This window comes from Aquarana catesbeiana, linkage group LG04 (assembly GCF_042186555.1).
Source record: "Aquarana catesbeiana isolate 2022-GZ linkage group LG04, ASM4218655v1, whole genome shotgun sequence".
Lineage (NCBI taxonomy): Eukaryota > Metazoa > Chordata > Amphibia > Anura > Ranidae > Aquarana > Aquarana catesbeiana.
In genome coordinates, this window is record NC_133327.1 from 565,340,151 (window position 1) to 565,352,887 (window position 12,737).

General features: G+C 44.6%; 1 protein-coding gene across 1 annotated transcript in view; it reads right to left on the reverse strand.

Moving 5' to 3' along the window:
• Positions 1-10,497, reverse strand: part of TTLL2 (tubulin tyrosine ligase like 2) — a 37,467-nt gene extending 26,970 nt beyond the window's left edge. Inside the window, exon 1 of the mRNA XM_073629166.1 lies at positions 10,372-10,497. The gene's annotated coding sequence lies outside the window, so the exon portion shown is untranslated. The remainder of the gene's footprint in view (positions 1-10,371) is intronic.
• Positions 10,498-12,737: the final 2,240 nt, after the last annotated feature.

The window sequence follows — 12,737 nt, forward strand, 5'->3', positions numbered from 1 at the left end:
CTGCAGTATATTGAAGTGTGTCAGTGCAGTTTTACTGCAGTATATTGTAGTGTGCTAGTGGAGTGTGTCTGTGTAGTGAGTCCTCAAAGTTAAAGTACACCAAACACCACTTTCCATTGATTAAAGTACACATTTCCCCTTCTCTATTACATTTCGGTAAAAAGCCCCCCTGCCCCATCATGTCTAGGAGACCAACGAAGAGAGGCAGACATTTCCATGGCACTGTGAGGGGGCCGGCAATGTCTGTGTCCACAGGCAAAGGTGGACGTGGTCATTCCTCAGGCAGGGCACCATTTCCTCTGTTTAGTGATGTTGCCTGTGCTATCCAGCCACAGCATGCAGAGGAGGTGGTGGATTGGCTTACTAAACCATCCTCATCCTCCTCATCCTCCGTCACCCAAGCAGAGACTAGTGCGCAGACCACCACAGCAGCCAGAGTGGCTTATTCTGCCTCCTTGTTCACAGCTACTCCTGCCATAGCCCCAGAATCATGCATGGAGCAGTCCGCTGAGTTATTTGAACACAGCGTTAGCCACTTGCTCCTTGACGATGCACAAGCATTACTTGATTCTGATGTTGGTTCTGAGGTTGAGGAAGATAAAAACTGGAGCCTACAGAGAGGGGAGAACACTGGTAAACAAATTGGCAGTCATGTTCCCCCAGCCGCAGCGTATTGCCAAGTTGGCTCCAGTGATGATGAGGATGGAGGGGATGAAGATGATGATAAATCACATGACACGACTTGGGTGCCGGATAGAGCATAGGAGCAAAGTGGGGGTGAGGCACAACCCCAACGAGGCAGCCATCATGAAAGAGTGGAGAGCAGCCACCTTATTCCATCACATTGTGGAGCTGTCATCTCCTGGCCCACATTCCACAGCTCAGCTGTCTGGGCCCTTTTTAGCACATGTGCAGCCGATCACACTGTTGCAATTTGCAAACTTTGCCTCAAGCAGATCAAGCGTGGCAAAAACACCAGCCATTTGGGTATCACATGCTTGACAAGGCATTTAACCTCCCAAAACTCAGCCTGTTGGCAAGAGCACCTGAAAGCCACACAAAAGGGACGCAATTCTACTCCTCCTCACCTTTCAGGTCTACCCCTCACCCCTATATCTCATGACCTCTCAGCAGCCTCCACTGACAGGGATGATAGTATAGCGAAGGGTGTCACAGGTCCTTGCAGCATGTCTGCCAGCAGCACACCACCAGCTGTAGAGAATAGCAGGCAAATTTCTCTGCCCCAGCTGCTGCAGCAAAAAAAAAAAATACAGTTACTGCCACCTACACGCCCAGAGTCAAAATTCCAGCCTGTCAAAGCTGCTGGCTTTACAACTTTCTGTCTGGTGGATTCTGCCCCCTTACGTGAATTTGCAGAATGTGCTATACCACAATGGCAGGTTCTCAGTCACTATTTTTTTGCACATAAGGCCATTCCAGCTCTGTACCATTACGTGGAAGGCAATGTTGTGGCACTGTTGGGCAAGGCAGTCAGCCACAAGGTCCATGTTACTGCTGACAACTGGTCCAGCAAGCATGGTCAGGAACGATATATTTCATTTACATCACACTGGGTAACTTTGCTTGCAACTTGGAAGGATGCAAGACAGGGCTCAGTGCTGCAGCTTGTTTTACTGCCATGTCTCCATACAGCTGGTGGTGATGATGCAAGATTTGTCAGCTCCATCCCCTCCTCCTCCCCCATGCCCTCCTCTGCTGAATTTTCCTATGAACCACCAGTAAACCCTAATCGTTCAAGGGGCTATTCAATGAGTCAGGCTAAAAGATGCCATGCAGTGCTTAAGCTGGTCTGTCTAGAGGACAGGAGCCACAACGGAGCAGAGATTGTTTCAGCCCTGCAGGGGCAGGTCCAGAGGTGGCTCATGCCACGCCAGCTTGAGCCAGGAGTGGTGGTGTGCTATAATGGCACTAACCTCCTGTCCGCCCTTCGACAGGGAAGGTTGACACATGTGCCATGCCTGGCACATGCCATACACAGCCATTGCTCAGTTGGCTGGAATTCAGTGGGAATTCCACCTGCCCATAAGCTGCCTGATTTGTGACATGCCTACCAGGTGGAACTCAACTTTGGCAATGCTGCACAAGCAACAGAGGGCCGTCAACGAGTACCTGTGTAAGTATGGCACAACGACAGGCTCAGGGCGGCTCGGCTTTTTTCCCTATACCAACGGCTGCGGATAAAGGATGCATGCACTGTACTGTCAGCATTTGAGGAGGCAACAAAGATGGTGAGCAGTGACACTGCATGCATCAGTGACACAATCCCTGTTGTGTTCCTGCTGGAGCAGACTATGCGAGGCATTATGGACAGGGCACTCGAGGCACAGCAGTGGGAGGAAGAGGAGGACTTTCCTCTCAAGTTCTGCTTTATGCAGACACCATTCTTGCGATGCCACAGAACACACAACAGGAGAGGGAGGAGGAGGATTCTTGCAGTTTCGGATGCACTGAAGCAGAGGAAGACATACGTCAAACCTTAAGAGATGGTTTTCTGTCCCCAGAAGGCTTGGGAGTAGAATGTGGCTGAATGGGGGCAGTTCCAGATACTGTAATTCTCAGTGACCACAGGGACTTTGCCTCTCATGCCTCCACAAACATTCTCATGCTTCAAAGCCTGCAAAAGGACCCAAGAATTTGTGTTATCAAGGCGAAAAATTACTATTGGTTGGCAACCCTCCTTGACCACCGCTACAAAGGGAAAGTCACGGAACTCATCCCGTCTCCACAGAGGGAGCAGAGGATGAAATATCTTAAGGACACCTTAAAGTGGAGTTTATGTAACACGTTTCCAGACTCTGGTAGATTACAGTCATGGAAAAGCTAGTTTGAGGCTTCTGTTGGTCAAGAGAGGAGCGGTGGAGAAGGGGGCCGCCTCAGTGATGGCTTTCAACATTTTTTTAGTCCCCGACACCCAGGGCTGTCAGCTTCCACATCCCATCGGCAGCGACTGCATCATATCATGGGAGATTATCTAGGGGCAAAAACAGACATGGAGAGCTTTCCAGTTGACAATCCACTGGGTTACTGGGTCATGAGAATAGACTACTCTCCAGAAGTTGCCCAGTATGCAATTGAGCTGCTGGGCTGCCCTGCTTCCAGGGTGTTTTTCAAACGGGCATTCAGTGCTGCCGAAGAACAGATAAAAGAGTGCGTCTGTCCACAGCCTCCATTGTCCTGCTGATATTTATCAAAATTAACCATTCCTGGATTAGTAGCAGCTATCAAGTCCCTGATACCAATGTTGTAGATTAAGTGTGATTAAGTGTTTTTTGGGATGTGGAATGTGTGCAAGGCTTGGAACGCAATCACGTCACTTCCAGTTTTTGATATCTCGGTCTGTGGAACGCACGCCATCCCAGATCCACGGATATAACATTGTCACTGTCCCTAGCACGATTATAGTGCACGCTTTTTAATAGAAATGGTTTTGATTGATTGAATAAAACTCATTTAATGGATATACGCTATGAGTGTCAATCTTTTCCATCCATCCATATGTGAAACACATCTTACGATCTATGCACAAGTCACTTTGGAAAATCACAATATAAAGACATTATATAAACCGAATTCACCAAAAGAAAATTATGGATGAAATAGTGGCGCTAATCCCCAGGTGGGGAGATGCCAGACACTCTTATCCAGCCAGTGAGCTGAATACAGACGTGACTAAAGAAAAAGTGAAAAGAACATATATTGTTAAATATCCCAAAAAATATTAAATAAAATAAATTATTCAATAAATTCAATATGAACTAGTACAAATAATAACACTCAGTGAAAGTGATATACAAATATATAAGTCCAAGAAAAATTATTATAAAAATTGAACACAGTAAATATCTATAAAGTCCAAAAACCAATCAATCGTGAAAAAAGTTAATCGTGAAGATATTTGAAGAAAGTCCAAAAAAAGGGTGAGGGTGACTCAAAAACTGCTCAGCTGTGTTTTCAAACATCCACCACACCTCTGTGACGTGAATCCACTCCCTGCTGGAATTCAAACTCACCAGCTATTAAGGCCTCTCACTCTCGTGTTTGGCCTGACAGAGCCTCTAACCCACTTACATGGGGGTTAACATGCGAGCATACACCTCCACTGCTCCATAGGAACACCGCTTTTCTCAGGTTGGTTGTATGACATAAAAATAAAAGAAGTTCCAATATTGTAATCTTGTTTAAAAGATTTAATCACATATAAAACAGCTTGTAATGAACTCACATTTAAAATAAAATAACAGGCAAAGTCACTCCACGGCAAATGGAGAAATCCCACAGCACAGCAAGCAATAGCAACTGAAAAAACAACAGGCAGGCCACGGCGGACCCAGGAGGTGTGTGTGCTCACGTTCGTCTCACCTGTCCGTAGCACTCGTCCCTTCACTGGAGCTCCGCTCTGTCCCCCCTTCACGAGTGCTAGAGGAGGGAGTGAAGGGGGACAAGTGACATGTCATATGACCAGAAAAGGGAAGAAGAAGAAGCTGCATTCTCCTGTGGTTACATTGTTATCTGTGAGTACAAGGAGGAAAGAGTGGGGCAACTACGCCTTAAACCTCCCTGTCCTCTTCAGACCCCTTTAGCCTCCCCCTGTCTTAGGCTAGGTTCACATTTGTGCATTGCAGAAATATGAGCAAAATTGCATTGCAAATGGCAAAACTCTGCAATGCACAAAAATGCACAGCCTTTTTGCAGGTGTGCAATGGTGCCATTAATTCTGCGCATGTGTAATCCCCCATACAGCTGCCTTTGCAGGCCCCACTGCAAGTGTAAATAAGAGTTTAGGGTGCGAGGGAGGTCAAAGCCAGCAGCTGAGCAATATTTTTGCTGCCCTCCAACCACTGACCTTAACAAGGAGATGCAGCTGTTCTGTACACATGCCACGGCCACAATGCTCTGCCTTGCAGCCACGGCAAAAATCTGATAGAATGGGGCAACACTGCCACTGCGTGCAATGCACATGGCTGCAATACAGTGGGTCAGTGAGTTAAAACAAACAGCAAGGAGGTATCATTGCCTCCTCACTGCTTGTTCTGAAAAGTGATCTGCCACGTAGTGTTGGGCCGAACACCCCCCAGAGTTCTCGAACATTGCAAAAGTTTGGCCCCAAACCCCATTGAAGTCTATGGGACCCGAATTTGAAAAATCAAAAGTCCCCATTTTGAAGGCTTATACGCACGTTATTGGCCATAAAAGGGGTATGGGACCCAGGTACTGCCCTGGTGGACACGAATCAATGCAAAAAAAAAATTTGTTAAAAAGGATTGTTTTTACAGGAGCAGTGATTTTTAATGATGCTTAAAGTGAAACAATAAAAATTCCTTTAAATATAGTGCCTGGGGGGGTCCCCTTAGTCTGCCTGTTAAGTGGTACATCTGTACCATGTATAGAACCTCCTACAGCAAAACTGACATTTATAAAGAAAAAAAATGACATTTAAATTGTCAGGAATACAAAAATGTTTTAAAAATGGCGTGGGGGACCCCCACAATCCATACCAGGCCCTTCAGGTCTGTTATGGATTTTAAGGGCAACTCCACGCCAACATTTAAAAAATGGCATGGGGTCCGTTATGGGGGTCTGCAGGCAGGGGGCTTATTGGAATCTGGGAGCCCCCAGATCCCAGCCCCCTCCCTATGTGAATGAGTATGGGATACATTGTACCCCCACCCATTCACCAAAAAAAGTGTAAAAAAAAAAGACATGAGGACGTTTTTGATAATTCCTTTATTAAAAAAATAAAAAAACAATGTCCCCCAATGTATATCTATCATCAATCACGATGTCCGCTGCACTGCCGGACTCGGGAAAAGAAACGCTCCACCTGCAAGGAAGGCTACCAAATGCCGAATGCCTGCTCTGCTGTTTGACAGTTCTTAAATGTCTAAGGGGCAGGGCCACCTGGTGACATCACCTGGTGGGACCGCCCCCTTATGACGTCACTGACTAGTGCATGCTGGGTCGTGCCATTTGCATGTTTGCGTGGGGAAACAGGGATGCTTTTAAAGTTTTTATTATTTCTTTTTATTTTGTTACTTTGACTTTTTTTTATTTATCTTTATTGCTATCACAGGGGCTAACTAGCATGGGCAGATTGCAGGTCCTCTTTGTGGACACATCAGGGATCTATTATACCCCTAATGTCTCCCCTGCAGCTAACCAAACACAGATTGTGCTTGATTAGCTGCTTACCCAGTTACAGTAGCCAGGGAATGACAGTTCTGATCCTGGAAGTGATGTAATGCTTCTCAATTACAGGTTTCTTTATTGTAGAAGACATTAGGGTATGTATGTTCCTTGATTGCCCCCTGCTTGGTATCTTGAGGTAGTTTACTGTGGAGGTATGGGAGAGCCCAGGAACCATGGTGGTGGGTGGAGGTGGGCAGCACCAGCCAGGAGGGTGCCTGCTCAGTATTGTAAAAGTGATTGGGTGGCTCTACAGCTGCCCAGATCATTTTTACAGAACAAAGGATCACTGGTTGAAAAAAAAACAATACCGAGCTCATGGCTGCAGTAGCAGCCATGAGCTTATTTATTATTCCAGGACATTTAGAAACATACCTTGGTAGGCAGCTGCTGGGCTGAACAAGTGAAATCTTTTATTCAAGTAGTTTTCTATTTATTTTTATAACATATAAAAAAACACAGAAAACTAAAACAGTCAATCGAGATCATACATATCCTTTTACATATACTCAAATATACTAAAACAGATCGTTAGACCAACAGTTAAAGGTGAAATGTCCTGCATGTTAACACAAATCACTATAAAAAAAAACAATTAGAGGAGAAGTGGAAAAGGAAGTAGAAAACATAGATCTCCAAGCCTGAAAACTAGGGGTGAGCTTGATGTTCGAGTCGAACATAAGTTTGACCAGAACATCGGGTGTTCGCCTGTTCGGCAAACAGCGAATATTATGGGGCGTTCGCAGCAAAATCAAACGCCGTGGAATGCCCCATAATGCACTGTAAGATCGCAGTTTATTGATGTCTGATGATTGGCCAAAGCATGTACCTGACCCAGGATCCAGCAATACATTACAGTTGTGAGCAATTTTAATTGACATTTTTTCCTTTGGAAATGTCATTTTGCTGCGGTACAGTAAAACACATGAGAAACATGCACCACTTTACAGGCAGACTAAGGGGATGACCCGTGCACAATATTTAAAGGAATATTTAATTTTTATTGTTTTACTTTAAGCATTATTAAAATCACTAGTCCTGAAAAACGGGCATTTTAAAAACTTTTTTCTTGCATTGATACATGTCCCCTGGGGCAGTAACCGGGTCCCCAAACACTTTTTATGGAATAACTTGCTTATAAGTCTTTAAAATGAACACTTTTGATTTTTCATGTTCCTGTCCCATAGACTTTAATGGTGTTCGTACAAATTTTTTGTCTGTTCGCATGTTCTAGTGTGAACCGAACCGGGGGGTGTTCGGCTCATCTCTACTGTATTTCCTCACTTACATGAAATACCTTTACTTTTTTTCTTGTGTGTGTAGATTTCAACCTGATACTAAGCACTTTAACCAAAGCTCATGGGGACAGACAGCTAAACATGGGTAATTGATACTAAAACTATACCTTCTGGTGGGATATAATAATACAAAATATAAATATTTCATATTTTATACTTAACTGGCTAAAGACGAAATATACTGTATATAAATTGTGTTTTTTTTAATCCTTAAAGTGGAGTTTCACCCACTTTTACAACTCTTCAGCATCCCTCACTAAACTGTGCACTGTAAACGAATTGGATATTTAAAAAAAAAAACATTTTCAGCACCTACTGTATATCTGCTGTATTCATTTTTCACTTCCTCCTCCCTGGCCCTGGCCCATCGCATCATTTCCTGTTTGCAATGCCTTCTGGGAAGGGGCAGCAACTTCCTCTGACACTGCCGTTGCTATGGAAACCTGGCCTGAAACCTATTACACTGCTTGTGCTGCACTGAGCATGTGCGAGATCTGCAAGGATGTCATCCAGGAAGAAATACAGTCTGGCTTCAGATGCCCACACTTAAAATGGCCACGGCCTGCTGGAAGTTTATAAAATAACAAACTACTGCTATAAACCAACAAAACAGACTTTAGTTTACAGACTAACTTTACTATAATACATTAAGCTTGTGTATTATAGGGGTATTTTTATTTAAAAAGTATCATTTCGGCCGGAACACCACTTTAACCATAATAAAGGAAACAGCAAGCACATACCTTTCCTTTAACATGAACAGCAATGGACAGCAAAGCAACATGTTTGTTTTAATGCATCCCTCCTAAGTAGTGCATATCTTTCCTTTACTCCCAGCTCTGTTCAGCTGGGTGTAAGTCTTGGCTCACACTGGTGCGATGCAGGAACCACAGCGATTCCTGTGCGGGTTTCCGTATCGTATCTGAATCACAGGCAGTTCACACCGCGCGCTGCGAACCGCTGTGGGTATCAATATAAAGTTAATGACACCCCCAAATCGCTTCGCAGAACACAGTGCCAAATGTGGAATCAGATGAAATGGGTCTGAACAACCATGCGATCTGATTCCAGTGGGGACCAAAAAAAAAGGGACCTGCACCATTTTAGTACAAATGTAATGCGATTTCAGCCATACAAACAGTATGGCTGAATTCACATCGCACAGACATCGCATGTGATGTTCACAGGAATGCGGTGCAAATCATATTTGATGTCTGCAATCGCATTAGTGGGAACCCAGCCTAAGGCTTTATGCACACTGGACCTTTATACAGCTACTGTTTTTGGCTTTGTTTTTTTCTGCAGCCTGTAAACTCCCCAGAATGTTATCCTATGTGTCCATGCAAACATAGGCTGTTATCAGCGTTTTTTGGCAGGGGTGTTTTCTGGCTGGAAATACCCCCAGAGCTAGTGGGTTTTGAGAGGAGTTTTCCAGCTGTAAAAACGCTCTAACTCTGATAAAAGCTTAAAAACACAGAAAAACGTGTCTATTAAAGGGTTACTAAACCCAGGATCCTGCATTCGCTATTTCTGGTCTCCACAGTACACAGAACATGGAAATGCAATAGTTTTAGTAAATATAAACTGCTAAATACCTTTTCTCATTAGCAGTTAGAACAGTCTTGTGACTTCTATCAATGTCCAGCCAAGTTTTCTGACTGTACTATGAGACTGCAGGACCCCTGACCCTCTGTCTGGACAGTGCTGATTGGCCCTGTGCTGATCACATGCACCCTCCCAAGAAAAAAAAAATCTCTCTAGCAATACACAACAAACTGAGCATGTGCAGCCTGACTCCATAGAATCTGTGTTATCAGGAAATTAATAGAGGATAGTGGAAAAAGGGAAGAATCAGTGAAGCTAGGCTCAAACAGCCTTTTTACACAATGCAGAGGATTAACCCCTTAGGTTCCACAGTGAGTATAACAAGCATGTTTTACTGCATATACAGACTGATTTTACTGTAGTGGGTTTAGTGACACTTTAATGCTGCGTACACATGGCCAGAATTTCCAACAACAAATGTTCGATGTGAGCTAGTTGTCGGAAATTCCGACCGTGTGTGGGCTCCATCGGACATTTGTTGTCGGAATTTCCGACAACAAATATTTGAGAGCTGGTTCTCCAATTTTTCGACAACAAAATCCGTTGTCGGAAATTCCGATTGTGTGTACACAATTCCAACGCACAAAATTCCACGCATGCTCGGAATCAAGCAGAAGAGCCGCACTGGCTATTGAACTTCATTTTTCTCGGCTCGTCGTAGGTGTTATACATTCGGAATTTCCGACAACATTTGTGCGACCGTGTGTATGCAAGACAAGTTTGAGACAACATCCATCAGAGAAAAATTCAGGATTTTGTTGTCGGAATGTCCAATCATCTGTACGCGGCATAAGTGTTTAACAGCGTTTTGGGGCCATAAGCTTTTGAGGTAGTATAGTTTTGAGAGACTGTAGAATCATAGAGAGTTATAGAGATTGTACGGTCAAACTGTAATGTCTATGGTGAGCCTAAAGCTGACCATACATGGTTAGTTTTTTTCATTTGGCCAGGGGGCTGAATGATTAAAAAAAAAAAACAGATTCCTCCATTCGCACAAACAGGGAGGATAGGAGAATCCCCCTCCATCTGGACATTGTATATTGACAATACAATGTTCGGTGGCTGCAGCAATAGAAAAAAGCGTGGGGGGGCCCACACAATGGATGAAATTCTGCTGGTCCCTATGTTGCTGATGAAATATTAAAACTCAGAAACAAATATATTTTACAAAAGCAATATTAAAAGTTTGTAATCAACTACAGCATAAACATTATACACCAAGAATACATTTTTAAGAATAAAAAAAAAATGATTGGAGAATCACCTTGATAATACTGCTTCAAGTGGCTCTTGTCCCTTGTCACAACACCGGTGGATCAGCTGTGTGTGAGCAACAATTCTTTAAATTCTCCCTGACACCCTGTGCAGTACCGCCCTCCTGCAAAACTTCAGAAAGGTTGCTATGAGACAGTGTCACAGACACCGCAAATGACAAAGGGCTTTTCAAGTGAAAGAAACTGTTCAAGAGGAAAGGGATTAGGAGTGCGACAAATGATTGGATTGGGACTAGTTAATGGGCTTTTATTGCCTTTGAGGCTTACCATGCATGATTCATTTTTTTTTTGTTCAACCAGCGGGTTGAACAAAAAATAAATGAGCTGATTCTCCCATCCACACATTCGAGGTGGATGAGGGAATCCCTCCCGCTGTGCTATTGTATTTTGCCAGCGGGGAGCCTTTCCCGTCCGCAAAATACAATGATCAGTGCTGTCAACTATAGACTGGAAAAAGACAGCTGCTGTGACCTCCAAACATTAACTACTTTCTGCCCACCCACAGTAGTTGTACTATGGGTGGCAGCTGCAGGCCGGGCGGTGTACCTTTCTTCCGGTGTTCTGCCGAAAACTCAGAATCGCCAAGATCTCCAATCACGTCACTTCCGGTGACTATCCAGCAGCAATAATTGGCGATTTCGACTAGTTGGCAGTTTTCATAGAACACCGGCAGCGTATACACCACATAATGGTACACGATATAATGAGTGGACATTGTTAGTCAGCCCACTAGTAACCAACAACATGGCCGCCACCAAGGCGGCGACAACCTTTTTCCTCCTTACCTGGTGTTCTGCCCAAACAGCCAAGTACCCCCAACAGGCCATGTTTATGGAATAGCTGTCCAAAATAAAATAGCTGTCCAAAATGCTGCCGGTACCAGGGGGTGTGTGTGAGCAATCGGGGGTCTGCCTGTCAGTTTCACACACAAACCATGGATTGTGTGTGATACACCCCCGCTGTCAGGTGCGTACGACGTATATCTATGTTCATGATATAAAATCATACATTCATTTCCACATTGTATTTCAATTATTTTACATTTAGAGCCCTTTCACACCGAGCCACCCATAGCGTTGGCAGTAAAACGCCGCTATTTTTAGCGGCGTTTTACCGTCGGATTAGCGGTGCATTTCAGCCACTAGCTGGGGGCTTTTAGCAAGGACTCCGTTGCTTAGCAGGGATCGCTCCGTTGGTCCCCGCTGAGCCCTTGGATGACAGGTCCGTCCCCGCTCACTGTGCAGGGACGGACCTGTCAGAACTCCGCTCTCCTCTATGGGGGATTGGATGAAAATGGACCGCCTGTCCGTTTTCATCCGATCCGCCAGACGGATGGAAAATAGGGTTTCCATTAGCCTGGATTCAGTGGATCGGTTGTCAGCGGACTTGTCACCGATGACATCTGTTGCTCCATAGACCTGCATGAAGCGTCCGTTCAGGTCCGCCTAAAAAACTATAAGGCGGACCTAAATGGTCCGCCCGTGTGAAAGGAGCCTTACAATCAGAGGAGAAACTGCAAAGCATGCAGAATATCCAGGAAGGTATGGAAAGAAATTGCCAGCAGACAGGCAGCACTCACAATTCTTATTGAATGTTTCAATATAGAATAAGATGAAGGGGTACAAGACAATTGTACATTGTTCCTGGCTTTTTATTAAGTGAAAATTCAATGTTGTTAAAGGATCCTCCTTAACAGAAAGTACTACCGTTATGGAGGATCCTTGACCATGTATGGATCTGTCTCCCTGGTTCGCTTAGCAGTAAGAAGGGTCGCTGGTTCAAATCCCAACCACGACGCTACCTGCCTGGAGTTTGCATGTTCTCCCTGTGCCTGCGTGGGTTTCCTCCGGGTACTCCGGTTTCCTCCCACTCTCCAAAGTCATGCTGGTAGGTTAATTGGATCCTGTCTAAATTGTCCCTAGTATGTATGAATGTGAGTTAGGGACCTTAGATTGTAAGCTCCTTGAGGGTAGGGACTGATGTGAATGTACAATGTATATGTAAAGCACTGCGTAAATTGACGGCGCTATATAAGTACCTTAAATAATAATAATAATAATAATAATAATAGATTAGGGCATGGATAGGGGGGTTGGTGCCCGTGCACCCTGCAGTATGGGCTGCCACTGGACCCAGCAGGTCCTTCCAATACTGGCTGCCTGCAGAAAACAATTAGGGGCCGATATATGGCCGGTCACTGTGCACAAGTGAAGCAGTGACTGGTCTTCCATCTGATTTTGATTTGACGCTGTTGGCACTTTGACTAAGTAGTTGTTAACCCCAAAAATAAGGCATTGAAGACCCAACCTACCCTTTTTTTGCCTCTAACTTTCAACCTTGAGCCCCCCCTTGATTG